At 42.2% G+C, this 23,895-nt stretch overlaps 1 protein-coding gene and 2 pseudogenes across 2 annotated transcripts in view; 2 read left to right on the top strand and 1 right to left on the bottom strand.

Annotated features, from left to right (window-relative positions):
* KCNG3 (potassium voltage-gated channel modifier subfamily G member 3) overlaps positions 1-23,895 on the top strand; it is a 61,427-nt gene that overhangs the window by 30,243 nt on the left and 7,289 nt on the right. The gene's annotated exons all lie outside the window — the stretch shown is intronic.
* LOC116524224 lies at positions 6,357-8,077 on the top strand (annotated as a pseudogene).
* Positions 20,143-20,595, bottom strand: LOC116524226 (annotated as a pseudogene).

Here is a 23,895-nt window from a genome sequence, read left to right as displayed (position 1 = left end):
TTTTTTTTTTTTTGACAGAGTCTTGCTCTGTCGCCAGGCTGGAGTGCAGTGGTGCATCCCAGCTCACTGCAACTTCTGGTTTCAGGCAATTCTCCTGCCTCAGCCTCCTGAGTAGCTAGGACTACAGGCACGCACCATCACGCCTGGCTAATTTTTTTGTATTTTTAGTAGAGACGGGGTTTTACCATGTTGGCCTGGATGGTCTCGATCTCTTGACCTAATGATCCACCCGCCTCGGCCTCCCAAAGTGCTGGGATTACAGGTGTGAGCCACCGTACCTGGCCGGTTAGTGTGATTTTTAACTTATCTGAGAAAACATCCAATATTGTCTTCAAAATTATAAAAATTCTTTTATATTTTCTTTAAAGTTGTAAATACATTTATAATTAACTTTTACATTTCAAATTGAGCCTGTAGTCCACCTATACTTATAATAATAATAATAATAATAATTATTATTATTATTATTTTTTGAGATGGAGTCTTGCTCTGTTACCCAGGCTGGAGTGCAGTGGCACGATCTTGGCTCACTGCAGTCTCCACCTACCAGGTTCAAGCAATTCCCCTGCCTCAGCCTCCCAAGTAGCTGGGACTATAGGCATGCGCCACCATGCCCAGCCAATTTTTGTATTTTAGTAGAGACAAGGTTTCACCACATTGGCCAGGATGGTCTGGATCTCCTAACCTCATGATCTGCCTGGCTTGGCCTCCTAATGTGTTGGTATTACAGATCTGAGCCTCTGCGCCTGGCCTAGTTGACCTATAACTATTTATGTGAGGAATTTAATTTTATTCATGTGTGTAACACTTTCCCCAGCACTATAGCATAGTCCAGTATGTACTTCACTAATCTAAAGAGCCTCATTTGCCATATATCTTTTTTATGTGGATGTATGGATTTACTTCTAGGTTCACTATTATATTAATTCTAGCATCAACACTATACTGTCTTAATTACTGAAACAATATAGACAGCTTATTAATTTCCATGAGAACCCTTCTTGGGAATTTTGATCACATTACACTAAAATTTTTTGCGTTAAATTTATGGATTAATTTGGAGAGTTGGCATTTTTACATTATTTAGTTTTATTATCCATAAACATAGTATATATAATTCTACTTCATTGTTCTTTAACGCCTTTCAATAAAGTTTTATGGCTTTCATCTAAAAATTATTTTATACCTTTAGTTAGATTTATATCTAGGTACCTTATAACTTGTGTTGCTATTGCTGATTATATTCTTTTTTAAAATTACAGTTTCTGCCTTTTGCCGATATGGCTGTACAGTTGATTTTGTACCTTCATCTTATATGTAGCAATATGGACTGTTCCTAATTTATGATGGTTCATTTTAAGATTTTTTGGTTTATGATGAGTTTACTGAAATTTAACTTCATTGTATGTCAAAGAGCACCTGTACTTTTCATTTATTCTAATAACTCATAAAATCTATTTTTGTTGTAATGTAGACATGATACTATCTGGAAATACAGTCTTTGCAACCTTTATAACACCTTTGTCTTGTTCCAGTGGTTAAACACTTTAGAGTTGTACTGATGCGAAGTGGTGACTGCTGGCATTCTTGTCTTTTTATTTTTAAATACATTTTTAGATCACACTTGCTAATTTATGTAGAATTTTTGCATATATGTTTCTAAATGAGATTGGCCTATAGTTTTTCTCTCTTGTACTGTCTGTTTGGGTTTGGTATCAGGATTTCAGTAGCTATAGCCTCAACCTCTCCAGACTCAAGTGATCCTTCCACCTCAGCTCCCCAGTAGCTAGGACTACAGGTGCATGCTACCATGCCTGGCTAATTTTTTTATTTTTTGTAGAGACTGAATTTTGCCATGTTGTCCAGGCTGGTCTTGAACTCCTGGGCTCAAGCAGTCTGCCTGTGTGGGCCTCCCAAAGTGCTGGGATTACTGTTGTGAACCAGCACACCTGGGCATGATTTCACTAACTTTTGGTTTTTTTTTTGAGACAGAGTCTCACTCTGTCACCCAGGCTGGAATGCGGTGGCATGATCTTGACTCACTGCAGCCTCTGCCTCCTAGCCTCCCAAGTAGCTGAGATTACAGGCATGTGCCACCATGCCTGGCTCATTTTTGTATTTTTGGTAGAGACGTGTTTTCACCAAGTTGGCCAGACTGGTTTCAAACTCCTGACCTCAAGTTATCCACCCACATTGGCCTCCCAAAGTGCTGGGATTACCCTCCCAAAGTGCTGGGATTACAGATGTGAGTTGCTGCGCCCAGCATTTTACCAATTTTTTTTTTCTTGAGATGGAGTCTCACTCTGTTGCCAGGCTGGAGTGCAGTGGCACATCCCAGCTCACTGCAACTTCTGTTTTACGGTTTCAAGCAATTCTCCTGCCTCAGCCTCCCGAGTAGCTGGGACTACAGGCACGCACCACCATGCCCGGCTAATTTTTTTTGTATTTTTAGTACAGACGGGGTTTCACCATGTTGGCCAGGATGGTCTCAACCTCTTGACCTCGTGATCCACCTGTCTCTGCCTCCCAAAGTTATGGGATTACAGGCGTAAGCCACCGCGCCTGGCTCACTAACTTTTTAAAATGAGTTGGTAACTGCTTTTTAAATTATTTGGGATAGTGTTATATATAATAAGGATTATTCATTCTGGGTATTTGATAGAACTTGCCTGTAGAATCATCTGGACCTGATGTGCATCTTCCGGTGGATAGATTTCAAAGTGTAGATTCAGTTTTTTTTTTTTAATCTTTGTAGGACCATTCAGTTTTTCCAGTTTTTCTAAAACTGAAAATTTTGGTCTGATTCATTTTTCTGAGAAATTGTCCATTTCACCTTAATTTCATGTTTATCTTCATGGAGTGGTTTAATGTATTTTTATGTTTTTATAAAAGGTCTGTTTTTGGCCGGGCACGGTGGCTTACGCCTGTAATCCCAGCACTTTGGGTAGCCAAGGCAGACGGGTCACCTGAAGTCAGGAGTTGGAGGTCAGCCTGGCCAACGTGGTGAAACCCTGTCTCTACTAAAAATGCAAAAATTAGCCAGGTATGGTGGCAGGCACCTGTACTTTCAGCTACTAGGGAGGCTGAGGCAGGAGAATTGCTTGAACCCAAGAGGCAGAGGTTGCAGTGAGCTGAGATCATGCCACTACACTCCAGCCTGGGCAACAAAGTGAGACTTGGTCTCAAAAAAAAAAAAAAAAAAAAAAGTAATTGTGATTTTTGCCACTAATTCCCATGGCAAAAACTACATTAACTTTTGCAACAATCTACCATTCTGTACCAACAGTGTACAGTCGTGTGTCACATAAGGACAGGAGACGCGTTGTTAGGCAATTTCCTTGCTCTGTGAACACCATAGAGCGTCCTCACACCAACTGAGATGGTATTGCCTGCTACATACCTCACCACTTAGGCTGTATGGTGTAGCCTGTTGCTCCTAGGCCACAAACCTATGCAGCATCTACTGAATACTGTAGGCAGTTATAACACAGTGGTAATTACTTGTACATTGTTTTTTTTGTGATTTTTTTTTTTTTTTTTTGAGATAGAGTCTCTATCACCAAGGCTGTAGTGCAGTGGCACACAATCTCGGCTCACTGCAACCTCCACCTCTTGGGTTCAAGTAATTCTCCTGCCTCAGCCTCCCGAGAAGCTGATGTTACAGGCAGGCCCCATCCCACTTGACTAATTTTTGTATTTTTGTTAGAGACAGGGTTTCACCATGTTGACCAGGCTGGTCTCAAACTCCTGACCTCAGGTGCTCCGCCTATCTCGGCCTCCCGAGATGTTGAGATTACAGGTGTGAGCCATTGCGTCTGGCCTCTTTGTATATTTAAACGTACCTAAACAGAGAAAAGGTACAGTAAAAATGCAGTATTGTAATCTTATGGAACCACTGTCATATATATGATTCATTGTTGACAGAAATGTCGTTGTGTGGTGTCTGATTGTATGCGGTTTCAGGTACTTCACAAACTTGGTGTTACTGCTCTTACAAATTTTAGTTATTCTGTCGGGAGTGTAGTAATATCTCATTGTGGTTTTAATTTCTCTGATGACAAAGAGATGATCATCTTTTTCATTAGCTTGTTGGCCTTTTACATAATTTATTATGTGAAGTGTTTGTCCACATATTTAGCCTATTTTTTAAAAAATGGGTTATTTTTGGCCAGGGCCCGGCGGCTCGTGCCTGTAATCCCAGCAGTTTGGGAGGCTGAGGCAGGTGGATCACCTGAGGTTGGGAGTTTGAGACCAGCCTGACCACAATGAAGAAACCCCATCTTTACTAACAATACAAAATCAGCCGGATGTGGTGGTATATGCCTGTAATCCCAGTTACTCAGGAGGCTGAGACAGGAGAATTGCTTGAACCCAGGAGGTGGAGGTTGCAGTGAGCCAAGATCACGCCGTTGCACTCCAGCCTGGCAACGAGCGAAACTCCGTCTCAAAAAAAAAAAAAAGATTATTTATTTTTGCTATTTGCTATTGAGTTTTAGGAGTTCTTTGTGCAATCTGAATACTAGTCCTTTGGCAGATGTGTTGTGAATATTTTCCTCTAGTTTCTGGCTTGCTTATTCATTTTCTTACTGGTGTCTTTTATTATACTAAAGTTTTTAATTTTGGTAAAGTCTAATTTATCAGTATTTTCTTTCATGCTTTTTCTGCCCTACGTAAGAAAGTTAGCCTGTTTCCCAAGTCACAAAGATTATTCCTATGTTTTCTTCTAAAATCTTTCTTTTTATTTTTGAGACAGAGTCTTGCTGTGTCACCCAGGCTGGAGTGCAGTGGCTTGATCTTGGCTCACCACAACCTCTGCCTCCTGGGTTCAAGCAATTCTTCTGCCTCAGCCCCCTGAGTAGCTGTGACTACAGGTGTGTGCCACCACACCCGGCTAATTTTTGTATTTTTAGTAGAGGTGGGGTTTCACCATTTTGGCCAGGCTGGTCTTGAACTCCTGACCTCATGAACTGCCTGCCTTGGCCTCCCAAAGCACTGGGATTACAGGCATGAGCCACCACAATCCGCCCCAAAATTTTTATAGGCTGACGCTGGTGGATCACTTGAACCCTGGAGTTTGAGACCAGCCTGGGTAACATGGTGAAATCTCATCTCTACTAAAAATACAAAAACTAGCTGGGTGTGATGGTCAATGCCTGTAGTCCCAGCTACTTGGGAGGCTGAGGTGGGAGGATCTCCTGAGCCCGGGAGTTAGAGGCAGTAGTGAGCCATGATTGTGCAACTGTATTCCAGTCTGAGTGACAGAGCCAGACCCTTTTTCAAAATAATGATAATAATGGGGCGGGGGCGTGGTGGCTCACGACTATAATCCTAGCACTTTGGGAGGTTGAGGCAGGTGGATCACAAGGTCAAGAGTTCAAGACTAGCCTGGCCAACATAATGAAACCCCATTTCTACTAAAAAATACAAAAAAATTAGCTGGGCATGATGGCGCGTGCCTGAGTAGTCCCAGCTACTCAGGAGGCTGAGGTAGGAGAATAACTTGAACTCGGGAGGTGGAGGTTGCAGGGAGCCCAGATCACGCCACTGCACTCCAGCCTGGGCAACAGAGTGAGACTTTGTCTGAAAAAAATAAAATAAAATAAAAACTAAATTAATTAAATACTCCTAAAAAAATAAAATCTTTATAGTTTTTACTTTTACATTTAGTACTATACTCCATCTCATTAATCTTTGAGTGGTTTGAAGTAAGGATAGTAATGCATTATCTTTGTTTTTTTTTTTAAATCAGCACACCAAATATATAATTTTGTCCTAAGCATTCCATTAGACTGATAGAACAGTTGAATTCCCTAATGATAAAATTTATTGTGCCATGAATTTAGTCAAACAGCATATTTTCTGTGTACCATGATTAGGCAATGTAGTGATTTTTTTTTTTTTAAAGACACACAGCACCACTTGCTTCCTAGCTGGAAAGACAGACGGCTAAATGTACAATCACTACCTGATGTGCTATGTGCATTGCTAGAGATAAGCACTGGCTGCTGTAGGAACACCAGGGAGAAACTCAGCCATGCTAGCGGACCTAAGATAAGGATTCCTTGGGGTGGTGATACTTGAGCTCAGACTTGAAGGCCTGGTTGATGTTGGCTAAGAAAGGAGGGTAGATGTGCAAAGGCAAGAGGCGTGAGAAGATTGGGGACTGTGTTACTTTCCATTAGTTGGAGCAGATGGTGCAAGGCGGAGAGTGGCAGATCTGAAGCCTTGCATGATAACTCATGAATATTAGCTCTTATCTGAGAGTTGGGAGGCAGCAATACCTCAGTACTCACAGTATTTGAGTATTGCTGCTTTTAGTACTGCAAATGTTTTTGTATTCATGACTGCAGTCAGGAAGGCCTTATATATAGTCCAGATACTTTGAAATGTCCCTACTTTGATTAAATCTTTTGTTTTGGCTGGGTTTAGAGGCTCATTGTCTGTAATCACAGCACTTTGGGAAGCCAGGGCAGGTGGATCACTTGAGGCCAGCAGTTCTCGACCAACCTGGGCAACTTGTTTAATGTACATGTTGGAAACTTTGTGTGCATAGAAGTATCATTGTCCCGATGTTTGCAGTGAGTACCTAGTACACAGTAATTAACTAAAAAGAATCTGAGTTGAGCACTGGACAAATTAGCTACCTGTGGTTAGAAAATAGCAAATAATGGTATCAGAATGAACTACCTCACTTTTCAAAAATATAATCTGTTGAGGCAGCCCCCGCTGCAGCCACCACCAAGCCCGCCACCGCCTCTGAGCAGAGGATGGCTATGCTTCCCACGTATGCTGATCTTGGCAAATCTGCCAGGGATGTGTTCATCAAGGGCTATGGATTTGGCTTAATAAAACTTGATTTGAAAACAAAATCTGAGAATGGATTGGAATTTAAAAATTCAGGCTCTGCCAACACTGAGGCCACTAAAGTGACTGGCAGCCTGGAAACCAAGTACAGATGGACCAGGTATGGCCTGATGATTATGGAGAAATAGAACACTGACCACACACTAGGCACCAAGATTGCGTGGAGGATCAGCTTGCATGTGGACTGAAGCTGACCTTTGATTTGTTGCTTCTCACCTAATGCTGGGGGAAACATGCGAAAATCAAAACCCGATATAGGCAGGAGCATATCAACCTGGGTTGCACTGTGGATTTTGACATTGCTGGGCCTTCAATCTCGGGTGCTCTCGGGCTGCGTTATGAGGGCTGGCTGGCTGGCTACTGGATGAATTTAGAGACCCAGAGGAACTTTGCTCTTGGCTACAAGACTGATGAATTCCAGCTTCACACTTAGGTGAATGATGAGGCAGAATTTGGCACCTCTATTTCCCAGAGGTGAATAGGAAATTGGAGACTGCTGTTAAGCTCGCCTGGACATCGGGAAACGTTAACACTCACTTCAGAATAGCAGCCAAGTATCAGATGGACCCTGATGTCTGCTTCTTGGCTAAAGCGATCAACCCTAGCCTGATAGGTTTAGGATACACTCAGACCATAAAGTCAAGCACTAAGTTGTTGCTGTCAGCTCAGCTGGATGGCAAGAACGTCAGTCAATGCTGGTGGCCATGTCTAGAACTAGAATTTCAAGCATAAATGAATATTGTATAGTTGTTTAATTTTAAACTTTTTTGCAGTATAGCTACCTTCAGAATTTAATGTCTCTTTTAACATATGTCTGAGATGCAAGTATTGCTGAATATTGTGCTAGACCTCCAGGTTAAAGATGATTCAAAAAGAGTGCTACCTTTTCAAAGATGCAGAAGAAATCCAATTCTAAAAAAGATCCCTTTAGCTGTAGACTTGGGGGGAATTTGGTGGCCCTTCTAGGGATGATGGGTTTAAAAAAATCTAGAAGTGGCTGCAAGTGGAAGCTGATCAAGTATAGGCACTTTGTAAATTTGTATTGAATAAATGAATGAAACTGTGACTTCCTGATAGTTGAGCCTTGGTTTCCTAACCCTAGTTGTTGAGAGGCTCATTGCTTCATGTGTGTACAAATTCACCTGACAAGGGCTTTTTTATTTTTATTTTTATTATTTATTTATTTATTTTTGAGGTGGAGTCTTGCTCTGTTTGCTCACTGCAACTTCCACCTTCCAGGTTCAAGTGATTTCTGTGCCTTAGCCTCCCAGTAGCTAGGATTATAGGCACGCACCACCACGCCTGGCTAATTTTTGTATTTTTAATAGAGATGGGGTTTCACCATGTTGGTCAGGCTGGTCTCCAACTCCTTACCTCAAGTGGTCTGCCTGCCTCGGCCTCCCAAAGTGCTGGGATTACAGGCATGAGCCACCGTGCCTGGCTAAGGGACCTTTTTAGACAGATCTTCGTGACCTGCTCCCATCCCAATCCTTTGTCTCCTCTCTTATACCAAAAGGTCCGCAAAGTGTGATAGCTGCTTCTTTTGTACCATTTTGGGGTAGAGAGGGTGGATCTGATGAAGCTGGTAATTCAGGACTGAATGCCTTCTCGTGTTGTGCTTTTTTGCCCTTGTACTGGAGTATGAAATAGCTTCCAGGAGCTCCAGCTATGAGCTGGGGAGAGGCTGTGTGATTGTAATCACATGGTGACAACACTTAGAATCTAAATTGGACTTCTGTTGCATTCTCACCACTCAATTTATTTTTTAGCAGTTTAATGGGTACATTTTAGAGTCTTTCATTTTGTGTGGAATTAGATCCTCCCCTTCAAGTGCTGTAATTAACATCACTTAAAATAAAACTTGAATAAAATATTGAAACCTACAAAAATTAAAAATATCATTTGTTGAAATTCATCTTCCCAAATTCTTCTGTAGGTAAAAACTGTCTTGAAGCCAAAATGGTAAAATACTATTAAAGAAAAGAATTGTTACCGCTTTTTGTAGGATGATCTTATTTGAAGAGGTAGATTTCTTCATGTTGTTTCTAGTCTCATAATTCTTTTTTTTTGTGCTGGGGGGAAACGGAGTCTCACTCTGTTGCCAGGCTGGAGTGCAGTGGCGCGATCTTGGCTAGTTGCAATCTCTACCTCCTGGGTTCAAGCGATTCTTCTGCCTCAGCCTCCCCAGTAGCTGGGACTACAGGCGTGTACCACCACGCCGAGCTAAGTTTTGTATTTTTAGTAGAGATGGGGTTTCACCATGTTGGCCAGGCTGGTCTCGGTCTCCAGACCTCATGATCTGCCTGCCTCAGCCTCCCAAAATGCTGGGATTACAGGTGTGAGCCACCGCACCCAACCTTCATAATTCTTTTACTAATTAATTGCCACTTAAATAAAAAGTAATAGAACCCATGTGGTAGTTATATATGGAATAAGAACAGATTATTGAGCTTGATCTTGCGTTATTTAGGCAAATATGTGTATGGTGGGGTGGTAGTGAAGCTGCAGGAAGAGATTGCAGCACCTGAAGTTTAAGGGGGCCCACCCAGAGTGGAGAATTTGGGGCCAGGGAGTACAGGTGCTGTCAGGCCTGGGTTTCTGCTGCTCTCATCTCTGGAAAGTTTTTAGCAGTGAGAGTCAGAACCACAGATTTCTTATTTCTTCTCCTGTATATGTATGTCCCCTACAGCATGGTAGTCTTCTGAAAACATACTCCCTGGCTCTGGTGAAGAGAAGTGCACCCTGATTTATGGGTCAGTCAGAAAGAGATGATGTCCCCAACTCTCAAGAGCCTCAGGCAAGGCACACACAGAAACACCTCTGGTTTGTCCATGGAGCCGGTTCAGAACACATGGACACAGGGAGGGGAGCACTACACACTGGGGTCAGTTGGGGAGAAATAGGGGAGGGACGGTTGGGGGTGGGGAGCTGGGGAGAGATAGCAAGGGGAGAAATGCCAGATGTAGGTGATGGGGAGGAAGGCAGCAAATCACATTGCCACGTGTGTAACTATACAACAGTTTTGCATGTTCTTCACATGTACCCCAAAACCTAAAATGCAATAAAATAAATAAATGGGGGGAAAAAAAAAAAGAAAAAGCAACCCGAGTCCTCTGTTAGAGGGTAATGAACAGGAACACTGATGCATGGGATGGATGAAATTCTTTATGTAAATTAGCTCCTAGAAGATGATGTCTACCTTTTTATCTGTTAAGAAAATCAAAGGAAAAGAGGAAAAATCAAAAGAGCTGGGCGCAGTGGCTCACGCCTGTAATCCCAGCACTTTGGGAGGTTGAGGCGGGCAGATCATGAGGTCAGGAGACCGAGACCATCCTGGCTAACATGGTGAAACCCCATCTCTATACCCAAAATACAAAAATTAGCCGGGCATGGTGGCATACACGTGTAGTCCTAGCTACTCGGGAAGTTGAGGCAGGAGAATCGCTTGAACCCGGGAGGTGGAGCTTGCAGTGAACCAAGATCGAGCCACTGCACTTTAGCCTGGTGACAGAGTGAGATTCTGTCTCAAAAAAAAGAAAGAAAGAAAAGAAAAGAAAATTGAAGGAATAGTCAGAGAGGCCATTTGTTGTAGTAAGATGTTTCAGGGTGCCTTTTGTTTTCTTCACTTGCCTTTCCATTTAGGGAAAGCCTGAACACTGGGCAGTGGCCCAGTGTTGTGCCCTTATGTAATCTGTGTAGGGCATCTGCTCACATTCATGTTTTATTTTGTTAACTTTTTAAATGTAATTGCTTTCACTTCATCCGGTATCGGGAACTTTCCTGATTTTGCTTGTGCTGGTCTTTCCATGCCAAATTAAATTGCCACTTTCTTAAAGAAGCCTTCTGTGGTCTCCCACATGAAGGAAAACTCTGAACTTAACACATATCAGTTATAGCATTTATTTATTTGTTTGTTTGTTTGTTTTGAGACAGAGTTTCGCTCTTATTACCCAGGCTGGAGTGCAATGGCACGATCTCCGCTCACCGCAACCTCCGCCTCCTGGGTTCAAGCAATTCTTCTGCCTCAGCCTCCTGAGTAGCTGGGATTACAGGCACGCACCACCATGCCCAGCTAATTTTTTTTTTTTTTTTGTATTTTTAGTAGAGACGGGGTTTCACCATGTTGACCAGGATGGTCTCAATCTCTTGACCTCGTGATCCACCCGCCTCGGCCTCCCAAAGTGCTGGGATTATAGGCGTGAGCCACCGCGCCCGGCCAGTTATAGCATTTATTACTTTCTATATTCTATTTTTGAGTTTTTAATGATAGGATTGTTGTTAGGGAGGGTATATCTTACCCTTTCCTAGGTCACAAACTTTAAGTCTGCCTTCTTTTTAAAATCTTTTTATTTTGAAATGATTTAACAATTATTTATTTATTTATAGTTATAGACAGAGTCTTGCTTTGTTGCCCAGACTGGAGTGCAGTGGCGCAATCACGGCTCACTGCAGCCTGGAACTCCTGGGTGCAAGCAGTTCTCCCCAGTCCTGACTAGCTAGGGCTACAAGCATGCATCATCATGCCTGCTTTTTTTTTTTTTTTTTTTTTTTCTTGTAGAGATGGGAGTTCTTGCTATGTTGCCCATGCTGGTCTCAAACTCCTGGCTTCAAGAAGTCCTCCCACCTCAGCCTTCCAAAATGCTGAGATTACAGGTGTGAGCCACCTTGCCTGACTTGAAATAGTTTTATACTCAACAAGAAGTTATAAAAACAGCACAGAGAGTTCTGTTAAACCCTTCATCTGGTTTCCCCAATAACATTTTACATAACTATGCTTAAGTTCTATCTTTAATTTATCTTTTTTTTTTTTTTTTGAGACACGGCCTTACTCTGTTGCCCAGTCTAGAGTGCAGTGGTGCGATCTTGGCTCACTGCAACCTCTACCTCCTGGGTTCAAACAATTCCGCCTCAGTCTCCTGAGTAGCTGGGACTACAGGCGCGTGCCACCATGCCCGGCTAAGTTTTGTATTTTTAGTAGAGATGGGGTTTCACCATATTGGCCAGGCTGACCTCAAACTCCTGACCTCATGATCCACCCACCTCAGCCTCCCAAAGTGTTGGGATTATAGGCGTGCACCACTGCCGCCCCGCCTAATTTATCTTTATATACCTCTCTGTGGCTCTGTAGAGCCTGACATATAGTAGGCACTCACTCATGAGCTTTACTGCATGATGAATGAATTAACAGGCTCCATGGGCTTAGAGCCATATCCAAGTTAATATGTTGTCATCCCATCCTGCCTCCAGGACATTGCATCACCCTGGCTACAAGTGACCTGTCTCAGGAAAATCAGACTGAAGCCATGGGCATTTTCTGCCTTCCTTTGTGCACACTTGGTTGACTTGCCAGGCAGGGAGGGTGAGAAAGGACTCTGGGATAAATGCCCACAGACTGGGATTTGCTTCAAAATAAGACATGAGGAAAGTAGACGAGGGTGTGGAGGGGGGAAGAACTGGCTTTGGGCCGATGGTGAATGGGGTTGGATATTTGGGGGAGTCATAATACCATTCTGTCATCTCTTTTTTTGTTGTCCTTTTTTTGAGGTGGAGTTTCGGTCTTTGTTGCCCAGTTTGGAGTGCAGTGGCACAATCTTGGCTCACTGCAACCTCCACCTCCTGGGTTCAAGCAATTCTCCTGCCTCAGCCTCCCGAGTAGCTGGGACTACGGGCATACACCACCATGCCCAGGTAATTTTGTATTTTTAGTAGAGACAGGGTTTCACCACCTTGGCCAGGCTGGTCTCAAACTCCTGACCTTAGGTGATTGGCCTGCCTTGGCCTCCCAAAGTGCTGGGATTACAGGCGTGAGCCACCATGCCCAGCCATTCTGTCTTCTCTTATATGTTTAATGGTCTTCAGTTCGTCATCTCTAAAACTTTAAGAAACAAAAGCCTGCCACACTGGTAGAGTATCAAAACTGTTTCTTCCTGAGATTTTTTTTTGTTTTTTGTTTTTGTTGTTGTTTTGAAATGGGGTCTTCTATGTTGCCCAAGCTTCTTTCTGAGGTTTTAGAGTCTGTCTGTACAAACTCACACGAGCGGGACAGAGCGCCTTGCAAGACACTACCTCAGGCTGTTCCACAACGCACCTAAGTCATGTATTTAGGTTGAAAATTGAATTATGCCAAAAGGAGTCACAGAAGATAAGGGTTATTTGTAGTAATTGCCTGTAATTTTTCACAGAAACACACTTTGATTGAGATTTACATATGATGGATAGCCCCCGTCTTAGCAGGCCAGGTATTGTTGCCTTTGCATTTGCAGTTAGAAACTCGGTTGTTTCTTTGTAGAGGGTCGTCAGTCCCTGTTTCGCAATGAAGAGAGAATGTGGATCTGGTACTTCTGTTGCCAAAACAGATGACAAGAGGAACCGCAGAGGGGAAACTATGTTTAGGAGGCAGAGCCCAGATTCCTCTGGCAAGGGTGATAGCAGCATGTTCCTGTCTGCTAAGGGAGAAGTGAGAAAAGCAAAGGTGGAGGTGATTCCAGGAAGAAAAGAGATCTGGCAGAATAATAGCAGCCCTTTAAAAACTGGGAGAGGAGCCCAGTTCTCTGTGGCCAATCCCAGTGACTTTGAAAGAGTGAACTTTTCATTCATCATTGTCCTCGTCCTACCACGTATCCTAATGAAATGGCCATCCAAATGTGAGTGTGAGGAAGCAAAATGGTATCAAGTGAGGAGCTTAAAAAATAACACATACATTGACTGTAGCTGTAGGGACATCCATGAATCCCAGGCGTGATTTAATGTATGACTTAGTAAGTACATATATTTTGCTTGTTTAAATTTTTATTTATTATAAGGGGTTTCACTATATTGCCTGGGCTGGTTTTGAAGCCTGAGCTCAAGTGATCTTCCTTCCTCAGCCTCCTAAGTAGCTAGGAGACTACAGGTACATGCCACCACACCTGGCTTTGTACATCTTTTTTTTTTTTTTTTTTTTTTTTTAAGAGATAGAGTCTCTCTCTGTTGCCCAGGCTGGAGTGCAGTGGTGTGATCATAGTTCACTGCAGCCTCAAACTCCTAGGCTCAAGTTATCCTCCTGCCTTTGCTTCCCGAAGTGTTGGGTTTACAGGTGTGAGCCGCTGCGCCCAGCCTTTTGTATATACACACATGCACACACACACACCATCTCTTTCTGACTGACCCATAAATCGGGGTGTGCTTCTCTTCACCAGAGCCAGGGAGTATGTTTTCAGAAGACTACCATGCTGTAGGGGACATATGCATACAGGTCATATATAAAACCCACACACACACGCATATATATACATATATACATATACATATATACACACACACATATATACATATACATTTTTTTTTTTTTTTGAGGAGTCTCACTGCAACTTCTGTCTCCCTGGTTCAAGCAATTCTCCTGTCTCAGCCTCCTGAGTAGCTGGAACTACAGGTGCATGCTACCACACCCAGCTAATTTTTTAAATTTTTAGTAGAGACGGGGTTTTTCCATGTTGATCAGGCTGGTCTTGAACTCCTGACCTCAAGTAATCTGCCTGCCTCGGCCTCCCAAAGTGCTGGGATTATAGGTGTGAGTCACTGTGCCTGGCCAGCCTTGTAAATATTATTAACCTGCCATTTATTATCTGTGTGACATGATCTAGTTACTTCTCTTTCTCTCTCTCTCTTTTTTTTTTTTGAGACAAAGTCTCTCTTTCGCCCAGGCTGGAGTGCAGTGGCACAATCACTTCTCACTTCAGCCTCAACCTCCCTGGGCTCAAACAACCCTTTTACTTCAGCCTCCTGGGTTGCTGGGATTACAGGTGTGTACCCCCATGCTTGGCTAATATTTTTTTTTCTGTATTTTGCAGAGGTGGAGTTTTGCCACGTTGCCCAGGCTGGTCTTGAACTCCTGGGGTGAAGTAGTCTGCCTCCCAAAGTGGCTTCCCATTCTTGGCCTCCCAAAGTGTTGGGATTACAGGCATGAGCTACCATACTTGGCCATTAGTTACTTCTCTTTGCCTCAGTTTCCTCATTTGTAGGTGGGGATCATAACAAATCTATTGCATACAGTTGTGAGAATTAAATGAATTAGTTTGTAAATTTATAGAAAGATGTTTGGAACTTGAATAAGTGTTCAATTATGTGTTTTAATTTATTGTTGATCTAGGTTGGAAGATAAACAGGAACGAATGGTATAGATTTTTTCTCTGTAAGATAAAGTGTGTAAGATAAAAAAAATTTTTTTTATTGCAAAATACCCTACTTTTTTCCCGTTTAACCAATTGTTGTGGTGAAAACTCTTAGGACATGAGAGAGACTTTAGGTAATGAAGTGGCTATTGATGTGCAGTTTGTTGGAAATTTTTATTGTGCTTCGTATTATTACATTGTGCATGCATGCCTGTTAGAAATGTGATTGGAAATGCCTTGTACATTTAAATCTGAAAGCTTGGAGTCAGAAGGGTAACTTTCCCTTTTGTGGCACTCCTGGGGTTGTTAAGGCTGATTTAAGCTGCTGATGACTTGATCATGGTGATTGCTCTTCTAGTTGGGCATACTTTTTACTTTCTTTTAAAATTTTTTCAAATTGGACTTGAACTGAACTCCTTTTGAGTGTAAATGGAAGACTCCAAGCTCAGAGATGATTTGTAGTAATAATAATAATGGTCACAATCTTTTTTTTTTTGAGACTGGTCTCTGTCTTGCTTAAGCCGGAGTATAGTGGTGCAATCATAGCTCACTGCAGTCTTGACCTCCTGGGCTCAGGTGCTTCTCCTCAGCCTCCCAAGTGACTGGGACTGCAGGCATGCACCATCACACCTGGCTAATTTTTGTATTTTTTGTAGAGACAGGGTTTTGACATGTTGCCCAGACTGGTCTCGAGCTACTGGGTTCAAGTGATCCTCCTGCCTTGGCCGCCTAAAGTGCTGAGCCACTGCACCTGGCCATATTATTTTTTGCGGGGGGTGTAAAAAATGATTGCAGTCTATTGCCTTTCATCTCATACTGATATATCAATATTTATGTCTTCAAAGAAGTTATATTTTATTTCTCCCTGCCACAGCTGTTAAGTTTTATCTTAAAATTCTATTCCAGTGTAAACACAATTAACAAGTAACAACGTTATTGGAGTTTGGATTCATATAACATTTCCTTATTGTATATCATATATGTTGTGTTATTGTACTATATATTAAACATACTATATATTATTTTAAATATTATATATGTACATATTACAGGTGTACAATAAATACATGTATATAATTATTATTGCAGATGGTTTTCTGTGTTGGCCTATTGCTTGTGTAGTTCATTTAGCTTTTTCAAGTCAGCTATTCAGTAAAAATATTCAGCTTTCAGCTGTACATGTATATGTATAATTTTTTTTAAGAGACAGGATTTTGGTCTGTTCCCTAGGCTGGAGTATAATGGTGCAGTCATAGCTCACTGCAGCCTCAAACTCCTGGCCCAAGTGATCCTCCCATCTCGCCTCCCAAGTAACTGGTACTACAGGCACATGCCCCACACTGGCTAATTTTTTGAAAATGTTTAGTAGAGATGAGATCTGACTATACTGTGAGATCTCACTATATTGCAGCATCTCCTGGGCTCAAGCAGTTCTCCTGCCTCGGTCTCCCAAAGTGTCGGGATTACAGACATGAACCATTGGGGCCAGCCACAGCTGTTTTTATATCAATTTTCATAGTTGTCCTTGTAATATTAAATTTTAATCAGGTTCTGTTTGGCGTTATTGTTAGAACAGTCTTCTTTAATTCTTCTGAGGTAAAGCAGAATGTAAGTTGAAATTAAAGTCAGAGTCACCACCGTTTTTGTTTTTGTTTTTCCATTGAACCTGAGGGTAGTGTGGCTGAGCAGTCTAATGTGCGGGGCCTGGTGGCTCATACTTGTAGCCTCTAGCACTTTGGGAGGCCAGGAGTTTGAGACCAGCCTGAGCAACATAGTGAGACCTCAGCTCTACAAAATATAAAGAAGGTAAAAAATAAAAAAGTTCTGTATTAAGATTCTAGCCTCCTTGGGGGCATAGATTTGAATGCCACCGCTGCTCATATATTTGCTTTTTAAAATTGTAGTAAAATACACATAATATAAAATTTACCATCTTAACCATTTTTAAGTATACCATTTAGTAGTGTTAAGTATAATGTATTCATATTGTTATGAAACAGATCTTCAGAGCTTTTTCATCTTGCAAATCTGAAGCTCTATACACATCAAACAACTCTTCTCTTTCAACTTTTCCCAGTTGCCTGTAACTACCATCTTACTTTCTGTTTCTGTGAATTTGACTACTTTAGATATCGCATACAAGTAGAATCACATAGTATTTGTCTTTTTGTGACTGGCTTATTTCCTTATTTCACTTAATCTAATGTCTTCAAGTTTCATCCATGTTTTCCTTTCTTTTTTTTTTGAGACGAAGTCTTACTCTGTTGCCCAGGCTGGAGTACAATGGCACGATCTCAGCTCACTGCAACCTCTGCCTCTCCAGTTCAAGCAATTCTGCCTCAGCCTCCCAAGTAGCTGAGATTACAGGCACCGACCACCATGCCTGGCTAATTTTTGTACTTTTAGTAGAGATGAGGTTTCGCCATGTTGGCCAGGCTGGTCTCAAACTCCTGATCTCAGGTGATCTGCCTGCCTCGGCCTCTCAATGTGCTGAGATTACAGGCATGAGCCACTGCACCAAGCCTAATTTCCTTTCTTTTTAGGGCTGAGTAATATTCCATAGTACATATATTCCATTTTTTTATGTGTGTGACAGAGTCTCACTCTGTTTCCCAGGCTGGAATGCAGGGGTGTGATCTTGGCTCACTGCAATCTCTGCCTCCCTGGCTCAAGCAATTCTCTTGCCTCAGCCTCCCAAGTAGCTGGGATTACAGATGCATGCTACCATACCCAGCTAATTTTTTTTTTTTTTGTATTTTTAGTAGAGATGGGGTTTTGCCATGTTGGCCAGGCTGGTCTCGAGCTCCTGACCTCAGGTTATCCACCAACCTTGGCCTCCCAAAATGCTGGGATTACAGGCGTGAGCCACCATGCCCGGCTGTATTTCAATTTTCTTTATTTAGTCATTTGTCAATGGACATTTAGGTTGCTTCCATATCTTAGTTATTGTCAGTAATCTTCATTTGCATTTGTGAACATATGTGTGCAAATACTTCTTTAAGACCCTGCTTTCAATTGTTTTGGATATATACCTAGAGGAGTGATTACTGTATCATATGATATTTGTTTATAATTTTTTGAGGAATCTCCATACTGTTTTGCATACTGGCTGCACCCTTTTACAATCCTACCAGCACTCAAGATACTTGTGATTTTCTGGTGTGATTTTTTTTTTTTTTTTTTTTTTTGTATAGTAGCCATCCTATAAGTATAAGGTAATATTTTATTGTGTTTCTGATTTGCATTTCTCTGATGATTAATAATGTTGAGCATCTTTTTATATGCTTATTGGCCTTATTAACTTTGGAGAAATGTCTGTTCAAATCCTTGGTCCAAGACAGTCTCTTCAATAAATGGTACTGGGAAAACTGGACATCCATATGCAAAAGAAACTAGACCCTTATCTCACTGTATAAAAAAATCAAATCAGCCTGGCTTAATGACTTAAATCTAAGACCTCAAACTATGAAACTCGTACAAGTAAACATTGGGGAAATTCTTCAGCACATTGGAGTAGGCAAAGGTTTTTTTAGCAATACCCCACCAGCATAGGCAGCCAAAGCAAAAATGAACAAATGGGATTACACGCAGTTAAGAAGCTTCTGTACAGCAAAGGAAAGAAACAACAAAGTAAGGAGACAACCCACAGAATGGGAGAAAATATTTGCAAACTACCCATCTGACAAGAGATTAATAACTAGAACTTATAAAGAGCTCAAACAACTCTAAAGGAAAAAAATCTAATAATCATACTTAAAAATGGGCAAAAAATCTGAATAGCTATTTCTCAAAAGAAGACATATGAATGGCAAACAGGATTATGAGAAGGTGCTCAGCATCACTGATCGTCAGAGAAGTGCAAATCAAAACTACAATGAAATGTCATCTCACACCAGTTAAAATGGCTTTCATCCAAAAGACAGACAATAACAAATGCTGGCGAGGATGTAGAGAAAAGGGAACCCTTGTATACTGTTAGTGGGAATGTAAATTAGTACAACCATTATGGAGAACAGTTTGGAGGTTCCTTAAAAAACTGAAAATAGAGCTACCATATGATCCAGCAATCCCACTGTTGAGTGGGTGTATACCCAAAAGAAAGGAAATCAGCATATCAGAAAGATACGTATACTCCCATGTTTGTTGCAGCACTATTCACATTTGCCAAGATTTGGCAGCAACCTAAGTGTCATCAACAGAAGAATGGGGCTGGGTGCTGTGGCCCATGCCTGTATTCCCAGTACTTTGGGAGGCTGAGGCAGGTGGATCACTTGATGTCAGAAATTCAAGACCAGCGTGGCCAACATGGCGAAACTCCATGTCTACGAAAAATACAAAAATTAGCCAGGCATGGTAGTGCACACCTGTAGTCCCAGCTACTCGGGATGCTGAGGCAGGAGAATCGCTTGAACCTGGGAGGCGCAGGTTGTGGTGAATCTAGATCACGCCACTCCGCTCTAGCCTGGGTGACAGAGCAAGATTCCATCTCAGCTTAGCTTCTGGGCTGGGGCACTTTCAGGCTGCTTGGTGCCAGGGGGCTGCCCGCAAGATTCCATCTCAAAGCAAAACAAAACAAAACAAAAAACCCAGATGAATGGATAAAGAAAATGTGGTACACATACACAATGGAGTACTACTCAGCCATAAAAAAGAATGAGGTCCCGCCATTTGCAACAACATGGATGGAACTGGAGATCATTATGTTAAGTGAAGTAAATCGGGTACAGAAAGACAAACTTCTTGTGTTCTCACACAAAGGATAAATGCTTGAGGTGAATTTGAGGCTGCAGTGAGCTCTGACTTCACCACTACACTCCAGCCTGGGTGACAGAGTGAAGTTCTGTCTCTTAAAAAAATAAAAAATAATTTTAAAAATGTGTATATATTTACCACCCCATTTACTCTGATGTGATTATTATGAATTGCATGCCTGTACCAAAATATCTCATGTAACCCATAAATATATACACCTACTATATATCCACAAAAATAAAAAATTAATCTAAAAAATCCTTTGCCCATTTTTTAATTGGGTTGTTTTTGTTATTGAGTTGCAGGAGTTTTTTTTTTTTCGTTTGGTGGGAGGTCAAACTGTTCTTTATTTCAGGGAGAGGGCAGGGGAGGAGGCTCAGTCTTTCTTGGCAGCGGCTTTCCTCATGGCGGCCAGAACATTGCTTAGCTCCGCCCACTTCCTCTTGGCGTGGATGTGTGTCCCCACTCTTTTCTTGGTGAACTTGAGGGCTTATTTGTCCTTGGAGACCTTCAGTAACTCCATAACGTGCAGCTTGTACAGGGCAAAGCCATACACCTCCTGGATCACGTCCCGCACGAATTTGGTGTGTTTGGTCAGCGTCCGCGGTGGCGCTGTGCCTGTGCTTGCTCGCGTTCTTGGTCACCTTGTGGCCCTTGTTGAGGCCCACGGCAATAGGGTAGTGAAGAGCCATGGCTGCTGCTCTCCAATGGCGGCCGTGGCGGAAGCACAGGAGTTCTTTATGTATTCTGTACATTAACTCTTAATCAGACTTGCAAATATTATCTCCCATTCTGTAGGTTGCCCTTTCACTTTTGATTGTATCTTTTGTTGTTGTTGTTGTTGTTGCTGAGGTAGGGTCTCCCTCTGTTGCCCAGGCTGGACTGTACTGGCAAGATCATGGCTCACTGCAGCCTTGACCTCCTGGGCTCAGGGAATCCTCCTACCTCAGCCTCCCAAGTAGCTAGGACTACAGGCACATGCCACCACTTTCTGCTAATTTTATTTTATTTTTTGTTTATTTATTTATTGAGACGAAGTCTTGCTCTATTGCCCAGGTTGGAGTGCAGTGGCACAATCACATCTCACTGCAATCTCTGCCTCCTGGGTTCACACGATTCTCCTGTTTCAGCCTCCTGAATAGCTGGGGTTACAGGCGTGCACCACTATGGCCAGCTAATGTTTTGTGTTTTTAGTAGAGACAGTGTTTCACCACGTTGGCCAGTCTGGTTTGAACTCCTGACCTCAACTGATCCACCTGCCTCAGCCTCCCAAAGTGCTGGCATGAGCCACTGTGCCCGGCCCCCTGCTAATTTTAAAACATTGTTTGTAGTAGAGAAAGGGTCTTGCTATGTTGCCCAGGCTGGTCTTGAACTCCTGGGCTCAAGCAGTCCTCCCACTTCAGCCTCCCAAAATGCTGAGATTACAGGTATGTGTCACTGCCCCCAGCACACAAAAAATGCTGTTCTAATGTAAACTCTGGAGACCAAATGATTGACATATACCATTTAATCTTTTTATTTTATTTGTTTATTTTTTTGAGTCAGAGTCTCGCTGTGTCACCCAGGCTGGAATGCAGTGGCGTGATCTCAGCTCACTGCAACCTCTGCCTCTCAGGTTCAAGCAATTGTCCTGCCTCAGCTTCCCAGGTAGCTGGGATTACAGATGCCTGCCACCATGCCTGGCTAATTTTTGTATTCTTGGTAGAGACAGAGTTTCAGCATGTTGGACAGGCTCGTCTCTCTCGAACTCCTGACCTCGTGATCCGTCTGCCTTGGCCTCCCAAAGTTCTGGGATTACAGGCGTGAGCCACTGTGCCCAGCCCCATTTAACCTTTTTTTTGCTTCTTTTTTTTATTTTTATTTTTTATTTTCCCATTTAACCTTAACAGTGGACATTGTCATAAAATCATTAGCATTTTCAAATGCTCCTTTTAACTGTAAAACCCTATATATCTGGGTTTCGTTACCTGTGTAATTGCAACTTCTTAGTTGTTTGACCTTGGAAAAGTGCTTAACCATTCAGCCTCAATTTTGTCATCTGTAAAATGGAGATACTAGGGGAAGTACATACTTCATAGATTTCTTGAAAAGGATCAGATGAGATGAGGTCTGTAAAGTGCTTAGCATAGTACCCAACTGAACGGCATTAGTCAGTGGTGAATATTTTTATTAGGCATGCATTCATGAACATCTATAAGTTTGGACCTCAGAAAAAATCAGAATGGGCTTCAAAAGAATGTGATGTCTCTTAGTACCTTTAGTTTCTTTTTTCCTGTGTAATTTTACTGAAATAACCTCCAGGAGTACCCAATTGTTTGCTTTTGTGCTCAGTGAGCAGTACTCTGTTTTTCAGCAGTTGTCAGTGGTGGCATTGGTGAGAGTGCCATTTGGAAACATGGGGAATTTTGGCAGGCACGGTGGTGTTTGTTGCTGGAGACTGCCTTGGCATGATCGAAGGTGAAAGTGCTACCTGGGGTTTCTCGCTGATTCATCCTTTTGGTGTGGAATTCTGAATAAATTGCATCCGACCTGGGGTGTGGGCAGGCAGAACCCTGAGGACCTCATTACAGACAAGCCTACTTCTTTGAAATTCCCTTACTGAGAGATTATTTTACACCATTTGGATTTCCTCCTTTTTATTCTTAACAACTTTGGCTGCTGCTGGAAATAATTAGACAGAAAATGTTCTGGCATTCTGGGCACAATTAACATTTTTACTCTTCTGAAATTAATAGAATTTTAGGATTTTAGAGCTAGGAAGGTCCTTAGAAGATCCGTGTAAATCTGCCACTTGATGGTGAGGCTAGTCCTTCAGAACAGAAAGAGCACAGAGCCTCTGATGTCAAGTGCAGTGCCCTTGCTTGTGTCTGACTAGAGGAGAGACATAGTATGTTAGTTGGAGAACTGGTACGTCTTATCCACACGCCAGTCTAAGAAAACTATTATTATCACTGCTGTGTGCTCCTGCAATCCCCTTTTAAGTGCACATCTTACTACTACCTACTATATTTGCCAGTTTACTACCTAGGATAGCAACCAATTTAGAAATCTGGTAGCTCACGCCCTTAATCCCAGCACGTTGGAGGCCTAGGTGGGCGGATCGCTTGAGGCCGGGAGTTCAAGACCAGCAGGGCCAACATGATGAAACCCCATCTCTCCTAAAAATACAAAAATTAGTTAGGCATGGTGGTGTGCACCTGGAATCCTAGCTACTCGGGAGGCTGAGGCAGGAGAATTGCTTGAGTCCAGGAGGTGGAGGTTGCAGTGAGCCAGAATTGTACCACTGCACTTCAGCCTGGGTGACAGAGCGAGACCCTATCTCAAAAAAAAAAAGAACCCTTAGCTTAATACAACAGCAGACTTTTTTTTTTTTTTTTGCAATGATAGTAAGTACTTTAGGTTTTACAGAGCTATATGATCTCTGTCATGACCACTCAACTTTGCCATGAAAACAGCCATAGACAATGTGTAAATGAGTGCGCATGGCTGTGTTCCAATAAAACTTTATTTATGGCCACTGAAATTCAAATTTTGTACACGTCATAAAATGTAATTCTTTAGATTTTGTTTCTTACCCCAAATCATTAAAAAATATTAAAAAATAAAATTCATGTTGGAGGAGGAAATGCTTAAGAATAACCAGGACAGCTGGGCACAGTGGTTCATGCCTGTAATCCCAGCACTTTGGGAGGACGAAGCAGATGGATCACAAGGTAAGGAGTTCTAGACCAGCCTGGCCAATATGGTGAAATCCCGGTTCTACAAAAATTAAAAATTAGCCGGGGACGGTGGTGCACTCCTGTTGTCTCAGTTACCCTGGAGGCTGAGGTGGGAGATTTCTTGAACCTGGGAGGCGGAGGTTGCAGTGAGCCAAGATCACGCCACTGCACTCCTGTCTGGGCAACAGAGTGAGACTCCGTCTCGAAAAAAAAGAATAACCAGGACAGTGTTAAAAAGGAAGAACTCAATTGAGTAATACATTCAACTAGACGTCAAACAAAGTACATTATTTCTTGGTATATGTAGGATGTTGGTTCCAGTACCCCCCCACATATAACAAAATCTGCATGTACTCAAGTCCCTAAGTGGACCCTGTGAAACCCAAGTATATGAAAAGTTGGCCCTCTGT

Source organism: Sapajus apella, unplaced genomic scaffold, assembly GCF_009761245.1.
Source record: "Sapajus apella isolate SASKATOON/1434 unplaced genomic scaffold, GSC_monkey_1.0 scaffold44, whole genome shotgun sequence".
Lineage (NCBI taxonomy): Eukaryota > Metazoa > Chordata > Mammalia > Primates > Cebidae > Sapajus > Sapajus apella.
The sequence above is the reverse complement of the archived record's forward strand: the minus strand, read 5'-3'. Positions and strand labels throughout refer to the sequence as shown.